At 42.5% G+C, this 16,441-nt stretch overlaps 1 protein-coding gene and 1 pseudogene across 8 annotated transcripts in view; both read left to right on the top strand.

Annotated features, from left to right (window-relative positions):
- Positions 1 to 16,441, top strand: part of LOC148033193 (uncharacterized) — a 102,949-nt gene that overhangs the window by 71,772 nt on the left and 14,736 nt on the right. The window lies entirely within an intron of this gene.
- LOC148033194 (18S ribosomal RNA) lies at positions 10,372 to 11,363 on the top strand (annotated as a pseudogene; the record flags this gene model as incomplete).

The raw sequence follows: 16,441 nt of genomic DNA, 5'->3' as shown, positions 1-16,441 counted from the left end.
TTATTGACAATGCAAACACAATAAAAATGAAGCGCAAGGCTGAAAATTAAAATGCGAGGGCTATTAGAGCTCCAATGACTCAGTTAGACTGTGATGGAGCTCACAAAGAGGTATCAACATAAGATACAAGAATTGCTAACATATTCTTCACGCGGAAGACATGCTATTAAGTAGTATGAATGGGTTCCACATTGCAGCTTTAAAGGCCGATTTGCCATGATCTTTTGATGTCATTTGTTAGATAAAGCCTATGCTGATCGCCTGTGATAATGTCGGAGATTTAGTTAAGTGCCCCCTTTGCTCGACAGTCCCAACAACACGAGAGAGAGATCGTTCAATTCACCACCCAGCCTCGCCTAGAAGGTTGCTGGCTTCCTCATCCTGATCCGACTGCCAGCCATCAGCTTCAAGTGAGTCATACTATCCTTAGACTCACTTACTCTCTAGGCTCCCCTTGACCCCATTCGGGTGCCCAAGGCTCCCGGACGGTCATCCCTCGCGCTTGTCTTCCCATATGTTATATTTATTAATGTAACATTTCCTTCCCCTTAAGAATCGGTTTCGTCCTCGAAAACGATACTTGGAAGGTCCAATTGTAAATTGGGAAACCTTTTCCTTAAAGTACTTGCTCGCTCCCAAGTTGAGCTTTCTTCTGAACAATCTTTCCATTTGACTAGATATTCTTGATAAATAGTGTTCCTTGTTCGTCTGTTACAAACATTTAAAATTCTTTATGGTTCATGTGGATTAGATTGGTCATCTAATAGCTCCTCAATATTATCATTTAAGATTAGATTATCCTCACCCAGCTTCTTCCTTAGCTTACTTACATGAAAAACTGGATGTATTTTACTATTAGCAGGTAGTTGGAGCTTGTAAGTCTGTTCTCCCACCCTTTTAAGTATTGTGAAAGGACCACAATACTTGGGTGAAAGCTTTGGACATCGTCCGGTTTTCATGGTTTTAGTTTGTTCAGGCACTTTAAGATAGACCAATTCCCCTTCTTCAAAGGAGATGTCTCTTCAGTTAGGATCTGCATAAGCTAGCTCGATTTTGATCTTTCTTAATATTTCCTTGAGCAAATTTTAACATATTATTCATATCCTCCAAAAAATCCTTGGCTGCTTGAATCTTTTCCTTATGCAGTGGGAGCTCTGGGCTGAAATCCATACATTAGCATAAATGGATTATATCCAGTGGAAGAGTGCTTGGCACTATTATATGCAAACTTTACTATCGGTAGATACTCTTCCCAATTAGTTTGCCTTTTACTTACATATGCCCCGAGCATATCTTCAAGGATTTGATTAACCCTTTCAGTTTGCCCATTAGTTTGCGGGTGCTCCGCTGTACCCATGCTAAGTTTAGTATCCAACTTCCTAAATACAGCCCGCCAAAATTGACTATCAAATTTTCTATCTTGATCAGAAGCTATATTTGCCAGAAGGCCATATAATCGGTATATGTTTTCTATGAACAATCTAGCCAATTCTGGTATTTTAACATCAGTTGAAGTTGGAATAAACATAGCCATTTTGGTTAACCTATCCACAATCACCCACACAAAATCGTGCCCCCTCTGTGTTTTGGGTAACGCGACAATAAAGTCCATGGAGATATTGTAACCGGCCTGCTCACTGGGAAGGGCGGTAGTGTACAACCAAAATATATAAATGCTTTCACCCAATTTAACAGTCGTCCACTTTACTTGAACTTAAAGACACAGAATCAAGAAGACATACAGGAAGCTAGAATGCTCCTGTTGTGACATAGACACCCTGTTGGCCCCTAAGTTAGGCGCCCCTTGCGGTATTTCTTTATTTTTTAAAAAAAAGAGAAAGTACAATGGGCTGTCTTTCACCTATTTTGGGTGAAATTTGACAGCATAAAAGTACAATTACTGACCCAAATCAAGTTGACCAGGAGGGGAAACTCTGCCCAAGTCTGAATCTTCTGGTTGGAGTGCAGAATTGACCATTTCTGCCTGCTGTAATTACTGGTTCAGACCTGTTCTGAAACCTGTTTACAACTCATACTGTTCACTGTTTAGCCCACTGTAATTACTGGTTCAGACTTGTTCTGAAACCTGTTTTCAGTTCATACTACTCCCTGCACTGTCCTGCATTATCTGGGCCAAGTGCCCCTTGACTCTGACATCAATTGGGCTCTGAAATAACCTCTGAATAGTCCAAAAATAGTACTGATTTAGTGCTGTTTCAGACACTTACTTGGTGAGGTTACCATCCTCACCTGTCCCTGTTGGGAACTGCAAACAACTGCTCCTGTTCCTAGAGAAAAGAGGCTCTTGCCTCATGCAAAAACAGCATATTCCACACAGCTGTACTTGAATCAGAAGAAAGGCCCTTGATTCTGCAGCATAACCGTACTGTCAGGGAGAGAGAGAGAGAGTAGGAAGCAAGCCCAGCCCTCTGTGCACCATAGACAAGGTAGACCAGCTCTCAAGAGCTCTCCATCTGCAGCAATCCATCTCCCTTTCACAAAAAATGAGCCCCCCATGCATTGAAACTCGTTTTTGTGCTGCCCTCTCTCTCTCTTTTGGGAATTTATGCCCAAATTGTGACACATGGCATATATGTAATAATTTTCTTGTTTAAACCTTTCGGTCTAAAATTCTCCATCCTCGGTTCAAAATTTGACCTCGGCACAGACCAGAGGATTAATCCTCGTACAAAAAGGAAGATAATGACGCGAACAGATTCTGGGGTCCAAAAATAGTAACTCCCTAAATTTTAGGAGTTGCTTCCATTGCATCCCCACTAGTCTTCTGACCATCTTTGCAGACTATGGCTACATCCAAATTTGCAATGTAGCTCAACTGAAAGTGAATTTCCATTGATGATCCCACATGGACTAATCTCTTGAAGATTTGTCCATCTTCACTTTGAACTAGTCTCTTCCAGGCTAGTTCTTCAACACACTTGTCCATATACACTTTCACAAGTCTCTTCCAGGCTTGTAAATCTACAGTGCCATCAGTCTCTTCCAGACTTGTACTGGACCTTAACTGTCCAGTCTTGACTCACTAGACATTCCTGTCTGTTTCACATACTGGCCATGCAACTCAGGCGTTTAGATTTCAAGAGGGATCCTTCCAAAAAGAAAAACCAAATAAAATATGTAACAAAGAAATCAACAAAAAGGTACTAGTTGTCACAGTCTTGTGACAGATACTCTCCCATTTTCTCGAAGAAATCTCTAATGGGTGGAGAAGTCCTCCCATTTTCAATCTTTCAGCTTTATTAACCTCGCATTTATTACATTTGACCACATAGTCAAGGACGTCCTTATTCATTCCAGGCCAATAGAATTGCCTTTTAATAAGACTATAAGTCTTATTAACTCCTGGATGTCCCGCACTAGGGGTATCATGACACTCAAAGAGTATCTGACGCCTTATTTCTTCATCTTTCGGGACACATACCCTACCCTTGTAGAGTAAATAACCATTATCAATGGTATAGTTCTTCCACTTGAATCCCATTTGAGCAACCTCTGATGCTCCATTTCCTTGTTGAACATCGTCAGATATTCCTTCCTCAGTGGAGGCTCTTTCATTTGGATCCCCATTTTTTATTGCTTCCCATATGTTAGAATATGCTGGATCAACCTGGTATTTCCTTTTTAAGGATTCAAGTAAATCGGAAGTGAACTGAGTAAAACTCAATTCATTTATGATGGGCATTCTACTGAGTGCATCAGCCACTATATTGTACTTTCCCTTTCTATAGCTTATTTCGTAGTCGAACTCTTGGAGGAGTTCGACCCATTTGGCTTTACGCCCTTGTAGATCCGGTTGGTCATTAAGCCATTTAATACTTTCATGATCCGACAAGACCAAAAGTTTGGCACCGTACAGATAGTGCCTCCATTTCTTCATTGCATGTATTATTGCATACAGCTCCCTCTCATAAACAGAATAATTCCATTTTGCACGGTCTAATTTCTTGCTTTCAAAAGCAACTGGTCGACCTTCTTGTAATAAGACCGTGTCTATCACCTTATCACTGGCATCAACTTCAACAACGAATGGTTTATTGGGATCCACAATTAATAATACCGGAGCTATAGCAATAGCTACCTTAAGTTTTTGAAAACTTTCATTTTGGTCTGTTCCCCAATTAAAGCTCTTTCCTTTCCCTTTAAGTTGGTCCGTCATTGGAACAACTATCTTGGCATAATCTCGAATGAATCTACGATAAAATCCAGATAAACCTAGGAAGATTTGCAGCTCTTCCAGGTTCCTTGGAGATGGCCATTCAATAATTGCCCTTACTTTTTCTGGATCCATCTTGATTTCCTCTTTCGAGATAATATGCCCCAAATATTTGACCTCTTTTGCGAAGAATTCACATTTAGTTTTCTTCGCATAAAGAGAATGTGTTCTTAACAATTGGAATACTAATCGTAAGTGTTCCAAATGTTCTTCTCTTGATTTACTAAAGATCAAGATATCATCCAAGAAGACTACTACAAAGTGTCCTAGATAGGGCTGTAACACACTATTCATCAGCTTCATAAAAGTAGCTGGTGCATTAGTGAGGCCAAAAGGCATTACCAAAAAATCATAATGCCTATATATAGTACGAAATGCTGTCTTAGGAACATCCTGTGCCTTAATTCTTACTTGGTGATAGCTTGATCTTAAGTCTATTTTTGTGAAGAATTTTTCCCCTTGTAATTGATCAAAAAGATCCTCCATTCTGGGCATAGGAAATTTATTATTCACCGTTATCTTATTAAGGTCTCTATAATTAACACAAAGTCGCATAGAACCATCTTTTTTCTTTACCAATAAAATTGACGAAGCCCAAGGTGAATTGCTGGATTGTATAAACCCTTTATCAAGGTAATCTTTAATTTGTCTGTCAACTTCTTGGTGCTGTGTTTCACTCAGTTTATAAGGTGGTTTAGAAATAGGGTGTGTATCCTTATTTATGTCAATTGGGTGATTTACATCACCCCCATTTGGTGGAAGGACACTTGGTAAATCAGAAGGAAACACATCTTTAAATTCATGTAACAAACCAATTAACTCATTACTTACATTCAACTCACAAACATAAGAAAATTGTTACTTTATATTACAAAGAGTAAAAGTGTTCTGTACAGGAAGGGACCATAACATATATACCTCACAAGCTTCTTTCTTTATCAGCTTCCGAACTTCAGTAGAACACAACAAAGGGTTATCAGATACTTCATGTTCACCTTGAATCACAAAAGACTTACCATCCCTTTCAAATTCCAGTGTATTATGATGATAGCTACGTTTTAAGGATGGTTCCAATTCCCATAGCTACTCCCTCCCTAAAGCAGTATTGGCTCTTTCCATATTCATAATTTGGAAATCAAGTTTATCTTTATATCTTTTGATCTCAATTTTCAAATTGGATACCATTGTATCCCATATTTTATTATCCTGACCTTGCATCATACGAACAACATATTGATGCCCACTATTTTGTTGGGGAAGTTTCAATTTTTTGACAAGTGCATAATTTATGAAATTGTGTGTGGCAGAGTCATCAATCATGACTCTAATCCTCTTTCCAGCTATTTGCATGCACTCTAACTAAATCATGTGGCCCAAAAGTAGGCCGCCACATAGAAGTTGACATACAACACCTGTGTTGTACATCCTTGTGCAAGACCTCTAAAGATTTATACTTTTCATGCCCCTTTAATTCTAGGGTTTGCACTACATGGATTTGTTTCTCTTTTCCCTTGCCCTTGTCCTTATCCTTTCCTTTATCTTTCCCCTTTTTCCTTTGAGGGCAATTCCAAGCAGCATGATTAGGGGATAGGCAATTGAAACACAGCCTTTCTATTTAGCTTTATCAAAGTCATCTTGGCTTAAGACCCTTCGTGAGAAGGTCTGCAGGATTATTATCCGTATGCACTTTGACAAGCTCGATGCTCTTACTGTCAAGTACATCTCTAATGAAGTGGTACTTCACCTGTATGTGCTTTGTCTTTGCATGAAAGACAGGATTCCGTGCTAGCATGATAGCACTCTGACTATCACAATGGAGAACAGGTAACTCTGTGATGCCAAGCTCTCCCACCAGACGTGAAAGCCATAAAGCCTCCTTGCATGCCTCAGTGGCAGCTACATACGCTGCCTCTGTAGTAGACAATGCAACACACTTTTGTAGCCTGGAGATCCAAGAGACTGCTCCTCGCCTTCTGCTTTCCAAAGCAGATGTACAACTCCTTTGTGCCTTTGAGGTATCTCATAATACCTTTCACTGCATCCCAATGTTTTTTGCCAGGGGTTGCCATGTATCTGCTAACCACTCCCACTGCAAAAGCAATGTTAGGATGTGTAGCAACCATAGCATACATCAAACTGCCAACAGCTGAAGCATATGGTATCTTGGCCATTTCAGCCTTCTCATCATCAGATGTAGGGCTGTCGTCTGCACTGAGTTTCATATATGGAGGCAATGGAACCCCAATTGTTTTCCCCCCCTCCATATTGAAATGCTGCAAAACTTTGGAGATATACTCTTGTTGAGATAGATAGAGTAAGCCTTTAGATCTATCTTTGAGTATTCGCATGCCAAGAATGTGATTTGCATCACCCAGATCCTTCATGTCAAAGTTGCCATGAAGACTTTGCTTCAGTGAATCCAAGGCATGAGTATCCCTGCCAGCAATCAGCATGTCATTTACATACAAAACCAAGATAATCAGGCTGCCATTTGCTGCCTTCTTGGTGTACAAGCAGTGATCCACTTGACTTCTATGAAAGCCTTGGGACTGCATGAATGTATCAAACTTATGATACTATTCTCTTGGTGCTTGTTTCAGCCCATACAAACTCCTTTTGAGTTTACATACCATTTTTTCTTTCCCTTGTTCAACAAACCCTTCAGGCTGCTGCATATAGATGTCTTCATGTAGATCACCATGTAAAAACACAGTCTTTACATCCATTTGTATGAGCTCCATATCCTCAACTGCAACCAAGCCCAAAATGGTTCTCAATGTAGTCATCTTGACTACAGGAGAGAAAATCTCATCAAAGTCAATTCCATGCTCTTGCTTGTACCCCTTTGCAACCAATCTTGCTTTGTACTTGGGTGAGGAACCAGAAGTGACCTTCATTTTGTAAGCCCATTTGCATGGAAGGGTTTTCTGCCCTTTAGGCAACTGCACCAAGTCCCAAGTGCCATTTTTTTCAAGAGATTCCATCTCTGACAGCATGGCTTTATACCATTTCTTGCTGTCCTGTCTGTCCATTGCTTCCTTGAAGCAAGATGGTTCACCACAGTCCGTCAACATAACATACTCAGCCACATTAATTGCACCAGGAACAAATCTGTCAGGTTGTCTAGTAGCCGTAGACGATCTCCTAACCCAATGGTCATTGTTTGCTGGCTGTTCCTTCAAATTTCCATTTTCAGCATGCTGTCCTGGCATTTCAGCTTGCAAATCAGCATTAACAGCTTGCTGTCCTGGCTGTTCCTACACATGTAATGGCTTATTTTTATGGGCAATAGCTGGCTGATCATTTCCAGGATCATTTCTTGCTTTTACAGGTTCATTTACAGCAGGTATTCGCTGCTGTACAGCGGGCATATTTTGCTGCCCAAAAGGTATTTCTTCCCGGGATACAACCCTACGGACCTCCTCAGTCTTTTCGGACTGTTTGTGCATGCGATCTTCCCGGAAGATAACATCATTGCTGCGTACTATTTTCCTTTTCTTGGGATCCCACAATTTATACTCCATTTCACCCTCGTCACCACCATATCCTAGGAAAATGCATTTACAGGACTTTGGCTAAGTTTGCTGCGTTTTTCTTTACGAATGTGTACAAAAGCCTCGCAGCCAAACACTTTCAGATGAGCATATGAAGGTGGCTTGCCCGACCACGCTTCTTGGGGAACTCCCCCCCCCCCCCCCCCCCCCAAAGATCTACTTGGTGACCGATTAATCAAGTGAACGGCTGTCATAACAGCCTTTGTCCAAAAACCATGGGGTAATGCAGCATGAGACAGCATCGTACGGACCTTATCCTGTATGGTCCAATTCATACGCTCTGCAACTCCATTTTGGGGTGGATTATGAGGGGCAGTGAGCTCCCTCTTTATCCCTTTGCTGTCACAAAATGCCTGAAAGTCTTTGGATATATATTCCCCACCATTGTCAGAGCGAAGACACTTCATCTGTTTGATTTTCAGCCAGTGCCAAGAATTTTTTAAACTTGTCAAGCACCTCATCCTTGCTACGAATAGGGTAAATCCATACTTTCCGTGTAGCATCATCGAAAAAGGTGACAAAATATTTCTTTCCCCCTAAAGATAATCCTGGCATTTGACATACATCTGAATGTACTAACTCTAGAGGAGAAGATTTCAAAGAAAGAGACTTTTTGTGAGAAGTCTGTGCATGTTTGCCATAAATACAATGATCACAGTGCTCAAAATCAGCATAACGAAGACAAGGCAAGTAACCCAAACGAGAAAGCACTTTCATTCTTGTTTGACTCATGTGTCCCAACCGGCCATGCCACAAAGAAACACTTGGCTGCTCGGTCACGGCAACAACATGGTCACGCACACTAGATACATGAAGTGGATACAACATATCACTCTTGCAACCTCTGGTAATAACCCTAGATTCCTTACAGATCTTTCATTTTCCATCACCAAAGGTGGTATGAAAGCCATCATCATCTAGCTGCCCTGTGCTAATCAAGCTCTTCTTGAGCTGAGGTACGTGCCATACATGCTGAAGTGTAAAGACAGAGCCATGCTGAAACTGTAACTGCACACTGCCAATACCTGCAATCTCACATGCTTAGTTGTCCCCAAGATTGACAACACCTTGTCGACCCGCTGTATAGGCAGAAAACCACTCATGATTTGAGGGGTGACATGAAAGGAAGCACCTGAATCAAGAATCCAGGTATGCATGTCATCATCTGTATCTGCAAGTAGAGCATGTGCACCAAAATGTGAAGAGACAAAGAGTACATCACTGCCACTGTTACTGTCATGAGTGACTACATTCACCTCTTCAATTTTTACACTGCTCTTCTTAGGTTGACTGCCCTTCTCTTCCTTGCAATCATCAGTCTTCTTGCCTTTTCCTTTCTCTTTCTTCCATTTGTAGCAGTCATGTTTAAAGTGACCCTTCTTGCCACAATGATGGCATCCAATATCTTTGCCACGTGATTTACTGCGTCCCTTTCCATCATATTTGCCCTTTTGCTGTGATTTGCCCCTAGTATGCAAAGCACTGGAAGACTTACTGGATGCATTGTTCTGCCGATTCATCTCCTCCATAAGTAGAGTACTCTCTACATCAGCATACAAAAGGATCACATTAGAATTGCTCATAGCAGTCCTGAATGTATCCCAACTCTCTGGCAGAGTGCAAAGCAAGAAAGTAGCCTTAAATTTCTCATCAATCATGAACTTCAAGGCAACCAGCTGGTTGAAAATGGAGTTAAACTCACTCAAGTGAGTAGACATTGCTGTACCTTCTTTCATATGCAAATCTATAAGCTTTTTCAGCCAATACACTTTACTTGCAGCACTCTTCTGTGCATATAGTTCTTCCAATCTAGTCCATATAGCATATGCAGAATCCAAACCTTCAATGTTGAAGAGAAGGGCATTAGAAATCGATAGCTCTATGGTTGAGCGTGCAAGCTCATTCAACTCATCCCAATCATCCTGATCCATGTCCGCAGGCTTTGCTCCTTTAGTTTTGATCGGCTTTGCTTGCTTCTTTTGTAACAGGATATTGTAGCTTTGTTTTTGCCACATTGCAAAATTATGTGCGCCTTCAAGCTTCTTTATATGCATCAAATTACTGCTGTCATTGCTGCCAGCCATGGTTTTCAGCCCAAATGTGACCAAAAAACCAGTAAATGCAGGTCCAAACTGTCACCCAAGTGACCAAGGTACAAATAGGTACCAATCAGCAATAAATGACCACGCAGAAGTACAGATTTACGGTGGAATGCATGAGCGTCTCCATCGTCTTTCGACTCGACACGAGCTCGGAATGTGGCAGACAAGACAATGCGGAGCACGCCTCGTGTGTGGTGGTGGCGATGGCTGATGCACGTGCTCGTGTGCGGTTTTGTCCACGGTGGGAAACAAAAGCATGCCCTCGTCCCATCCCCATTTGTCGTTTTTTTTTCCTCCCCGTAACCTCTCGAGCCTTCGTGCTTCTCCCCTCTTTCTCTTTACATCAAGACCAACACATTGGTGATGAGGTCGTGCCTTTTTGCCCTGCAGCCACACTTGATGTGGAGTCGGAACGCGTAGCAGCGGTGCTACTCGTGTGACGAAAGATAGCTACCTGGTTGAGCTACCTGGTTGATGCTACCTGGTTGATCTTGCCAGTAGTCATATGCTTGTCTCAAAGATTAAGCCATGCATGTGTAAGTATAAACTCTCTTGTACTGTGAAACTGCGAATGGCTCATTAAATGAGTTATAGTTTCTTTGATGGTACCTTGCTACTCGGATAATCGTAGTAATTCTAGAGCTAATACGTGCACCAACTCCCGACTTTTGGAGGGGACACATTTATTAGATAAAAGGCCGATGCGGGCTTGCCTAGTAATTGGGTGAATCATGATAACTTCCCGAATCGCATGGCCTCAGTGCCGGCGATGCTTCATTCAAATTTCTGCCCTATCAACTTTCGATGGTAGGATAGAGGCCTACCATAGTGGTGATCCCGACACGGGGAGGTAGTGACAATAAATAACAATACTGGGCTTTTACAAGTCTGGTAATTGGAATGAGTACAATCTAAATCCCTTAACGAGGATCCATTGGAGGGCAAGTTTGGTGCCAGTAGCCGCGGTAATTCCAGCTCCAATAGCGTATATTTGAGTTGTTGCAGTTAAAAAGCTCGTAGTTAGATCTTGGGGCGGGGCGTGCGGTCCGCCTCCTTTGGTGTGCACTGGTCGCCCCGCCCTTTTTGTCGGAGACGCGCTCCTGGACTTAATTGGCTGGGACGTGGATTCGGCGATGTTACTTTGAAAAAATTAGAGTGCTCAAAGCAAGCCTATGCTCTGAATACATTAGCATGGAATAACGCGATAGCGGGACCGGAGTAATGATTAATAGGGATAGTTGGGGGCATTCATATTTCATTGTCAGAGGTGAAATTCTTGGATTTATGAAAGATGAACTACTGCGAAAGCATTTGCCAAGGATGTTTTCATTAATCAAGAACGAAAGTTGGGGGCTTGAAGACGATCAGATACCGTCCTAGTCTCAACCATAAATGATGCCGACTAGGGATTGGCTGATGTTATTTTGATGACTTCGCCAGCACCTTATGAGAAATCAAAGTTTTTGGGTTCCGGGGGGAGTATGGTCGCAAGGCTGAAACTTAAAGGAATTGACAGAAGGGCACCACCAGGAGTGGAGCCTGCGGCTTAATTTGACTCAACAAGGGGAAACTTACCAGGTCTAGACATAGTAAGGATTGATAGATTGAGAGCTCTTTCTTGATTCTATGGGTGGTGGTGCATCTGTAATTAAGTTTTCAGAAGCACCAAACCAAGTGCTACATCATTATCTAACTGATTACAACTGTTCCAAAAAGCATGTGTGTTATATTTATAAGGTAAATTAAGGGAAACATGCACGAGGCATGACCGTCCGGGGCCTTGGGCGCTCGAACGGGTTTTAGGGGAGCCTAGAATTAAAGAGAGTCCAAGAATAGTAGGACTCACCAAGATTTGACAGCTGGCAATCGGATCACGATGAGAGTGGCCAGCAATTAACTAGGCAAGGTTGGGAGGTGAAACGGATCTCGTGCCCTTTGAGTGTCGGACTGTATTCCTCAAGAATTCTGCTTCATCTTTTGAGACGCCTATCATTGGTATCAGAGCCACCATCGAATCTTGCTGGAGCCGTCGGGTTCTAATCTTGCTAGTCATTCGTGAAGCCTTTTTCAGGCGATTACAAGCGCAAGGGCCAGACGATTTGACTGACACGTCATTCGTCAGTCGTTTAAGGTTGCCGCACGTCGTCTGTCAGTCGTTTTTGGTCACCACACGAAGTTGTAAGCTGTGGTCGTGACACGTCACGAAAGTGTGACACGTAGCAGGGAGATGAAAGGCGTGTGACGAAAAGCGTGAGGCGACTACTGTAAGCAGCCGTGACGAAAAGCATGAGGCGACTGCTGTAAGCCGTGACGGAAAGCGTCAGATGGTACTTCAGGTCCTACACGTCACACGACTGTCTTCGAGGAGTAGTTTTACAGCAGGATCATCTCCACCCGACTGAAGCCAGGAGTTAAATCGCTACCAGCTGACTGAAGTAGTCAGATCCGCTTTATACATAGAAGATATATCGGTGGTTCACGTGATTGTTCCATTTCTGCCAAAGAACTTCATTTCCAGCATGACTGGTTTACTGGTTTAGTCCGGGAAGACAAAAATTGTTCCTTACTCTTCGGGTTTATTTACAAAACCAGCAACAGTTGCCTTGCCATTATAATCAGGGAAGTACTTTACCTTGTATGCAAATTTTTTATCTTTGCTTTCCAATTCTAGTGTATTAATGGCAGAAAAAAAGAAAGAGGGAGTAATGGAAAGTTCTAGTTCTGGGGACCACCCTATGGTAGATCCCCATGAAACGGAGATGCAAGAAGAACAGTGGGAAGAATTCTTTGCTACACGAGAACAATTTGATGATCTTACTGCTCGTGTGCAGGCTCAGGGGGTTTAAATGGAATTTTTAACTCAAACACTCACTGAAATAAAATCTCAATTAACTTTATTGTTAGAAAGGGATAAAAATAAGGTAGAAACCTCGGATATCCCATCTTCATCGAAAGATTTAGATGTGACTATGCGAGATCCTAAGGAACCCCACCACAAGTTGAGGGATAATCCAGTTCTAAAAGATATGAAACCCCCTCAATTTCACGGGGAGGAAAAAGATAGAAATAAAGATACAATCTTTAATTTTCTCCAAAAATGGGAAGATTTACATAAACTTAAAAATACTCCACCACATCTCCAAGCACTGGAGGCTAGTTTAACTTTGGGACCCAAAGCGTATAAATGGTGGCGAACTTTAAAGGAGGCAAATAAAATACCTGAAACTTGGGCTCAATTTGAATCCGTCTTTTTGAAAGAATTCCTTCCTGAAAATGAAATGAAAAGAAATTGGGAAGATTGGGATTATGTCAGACAAAAGGGAAGACCCTTGCTGACATATTTGGAGGAATATCGTGAGATAATCCTCAAATTGGAAGGAATAGATGAATTTCAAAAGACAAGAGGATTCATTAGGGGACTAGATAAAGCCTGTAAAAAGGAGTTCACCTAAGACGCTGGAAGAGGCAATTAAATTTGCATTAATCAATGAAGATAGTATGCGTCCAGGTACACTCACTAGTCTTACTGATACGGAGCCCAAGTCTAAGGAATTGGAAACCTCAAAATTTGTGGACAAATTTAAAAGGAAAACGCCATTTTTAAAGGGTAAAAAAGAACCTTTTGAAAAGAAACAATATGTAAGGCCAAAGTTAAGTCCAGACGACTTTGATAAGGCCAAAAAAGAAAAGCTGTGTTTCAATTGCCTATCCCCTAACCATGCTGCTTGGAATTGCTCTCAAAGGAAAAAGGGGGAAGACAAAGGAAAGCCCCAAATTTCTGGGACAATTTTGCACAGATTTGAGGTATTGTGCTTGCGCGCGTATAACCCCGTCAGTGGGTCTAAGCAATTTTCAAAAAAAAAAAAAGATTTTTTTTTTTGAGAAGTTCTCATGGGTCCGTCGACCCGCTAGGCGTCGCCTGACCGTCACGCCTGCCGGCTGGTCGCGCTCGTCAGCGCCCGCCGTAGTTGCGTCGCCTGACCGTCACGCCGCCTATTTGCCGTTTGCACTGGTCGCCGTGCCCGTTGTGCAGTCGCCCACTCACGTGCAACTGTCGGCTAACTGACATGCGACTGACCTTTCCAGTCGCCTGCTGCAGTCGACTGTGACTGCCTGTTGCTCCCATCGTCTGCCTTTCAATTGCTACTTGTCGGACTCCTGCAACACACGAGCCTGCCTGCAGCCTGCCCGTTGCTCCTGTCGACTGCCTCTTGCCAGCTTTGATACCAGTTTGTAGGGCAAGATTAGGCACGGAGATTGAGGCAGACAAACATAACGCGCAGTGAGAGAGATAGAGAGTGCGAGTGAGCAGAGTAGAGAGTGAACACGTTTTTCGGTACAATGACGAGTGTATCACTTTAGGTTTTTAGATAGATATATGTATGAAAGTACAATGTGCTAAGGGTGTGTTCACACCCGTGCATATATAAAAGGCACGATGGCCCTTTATTCCCAACACTTTGGCCTTACATATTGTTTCTTTTCAAAGGCTTGTTTCTTGCCCTTAAGAAATGGCATTTTCCTTTTAAATTTGCCTACAAATTTTGAGGCTTCAAATTCTTTAGTCTTGGGCTCTGTATCAGTGAGACTAGTGAGTGCACTTGGACGCGTATTATCTTCATTGATTAATGCAAATTTAATTGCCTCTTCAAGTGTCTTGGGTGAACTCCTTTTCACTTCCTTTTTACAGGTCTTATCCAGTCCCCTTATGAATCCTCTTGTCTTTTGAAATTCATCTATTCCTTCCAATTTGAGGATTATCTCACGATACTCCTCGAGATATGTCAGCAAAGGTCTTTCCTTTTGTCTGACATAACCCCAATCTTCCCAAATTCTTTCCATTTCATTTTCAGGAAGGAATTCTTTCAAAAAGACTGATTCAAATTGAGCCCAAGTTTCAGATATTTTATTTGCCTTCTTTAAAGTTCTCCACCATTTATATGCCTTTGGCCCCCCAAGGTTAAACTGGCCTCCAACGCTTGGAGATGTGGTGGAGTATTCTTAAGTTTGTGCAAATCCTCCCATTTTTGGAGAAAATTAAAGATAGTGTCTTTATTTCTGTCTTTTTCCTCCTCCTGAAAGTGAGGGGGTTTCATATCTTTTAATACTGGGTTATCCCTCAGCTTTTGGTGGGGTTCCCTAGGATCTCACATAATCACATCCAGATCTTTCGATGAAGATGGAATGTCTGAGGTTTCTACCTTATTTTTATCCCTTTCTAAAAATAAGGCTAATTGAGATTTTATTTCTGTGAGTGCTTGAGTTAGCAACTCCATTTGAACCCCCTGTGCTTGCACACGAGCAGTTAAATCATCAAATTTTTCTCGTGTAGCAAAAAATTCTTCCCATTGTTCTTCTTGAATTTCCGTTTCATGGGGATCCACCATAGGATGGCTCCTGGAACTAGAATCTTCGGTGACCCCCTTTTTCTCTTTGCCCTCCATTAATACACTGGAATTAGAAAGCAAATATAAGAAATTTGCGTACAAGATGAGGTACTTCCTTGATTATAGTGATAGGGTAGCTGTCGGTGCCGGTCACGTGAGAGTAAGACTTGTTGAGTAGAAACACAGGATGAAGATGGGATTAAACACCCCCCCGCCAGGTCACATATGAACTAGCTGTGACCACTATAGTCACTTTAAGGCGGGATTTCGCCCGACACATCTTACACCGTTCCCCTTCCCTGCTAGCGAGGCCCGCGCAGGTTCGAATCCTGCCATCCACCGTCCCTCTTCCCTGCTGGCGATGCCCGCATTAGCCTGGTGCGATTGCTTCGTGTTGACATGGACAGTTGCAGGATTGATGAGCACCATTGCCGACTGGTAACGCGACAGCTCCAGATTGGCGCACCAGATAGGAACGGGACCCGACGGCTCCAAGTAGGAACGAACCCAACGGTTCTTTTCCGAAATAGCTCGCCACGCTTCTGCTGCGACAAGGATATAAAACCCTTTCAACTCTTTCCAAGATAACGTCGCCTAACGGCTCTAATACTAGTGTTAGATAACGCCTATGCTGATTGCCTGTGATAATGTTGGAGATTCAGTTAAGTGCTCCCTCTGCTCGATAGTCCCAATAGCACGAGAGAGAGATCGTTCAATTCACCACCCAGCCTCGCCTAGAAGGTTGCTGGCTTCCTCATCCTGATCCGACTGCCAGCCGTCAGCTTCAAGTGAGTCATACTATCCTTAGACTCACTTACTCTCTAGGCTCCCCTTGACCCCGTTCGGGTGCCCAAGGCCCCCGAACGGTCATCCCTCGCGCTTATCTCCCCATATGTTACATTTATTAATGTAACATCATTGATCTTGGTGTACTGCACTATTATCTTACCATTCAATTTTTGTAGTTGAGGGGAAATTTGTCATGCATTGGTCCAAGTATGTTGGATAGGTCAATGTTTTCAGATGGAGGATTGTAAGCCCATCTCTACATCCATTGAAGCAAGGCATAGTGCTCAAGGGTCTCATCGCCTTCCCCCTTGCATGCTTTTATGTATAGTGATTGAGATGGATATTACAATACTAGAGTGAGTCCACCAGTGGTAC

The sequence above is a fragment of the Lygodium microphyllum genome, chromosome 7 (genome assembly GCF_053477565.2).
Source record: "Lygodium microphyllum isolate KBCC chromosome 7, Lygodium_microphyllum_v1.1.10, whole genome shotgun sequence".
In the NCBI taxonomy this organism is placed as follows: Eukaryota; Viridiplantae; Streptophyta; class Polypodiopsida; order Schizaeales; family Lygodiaceae; genus Lygodium; species Lygodium microphyllum.
The sequence above is the reverse complement of the archived record's forward strand: the minus strand, read 5'-3'. Positions and strand labels throughout refer to the sequence as shown.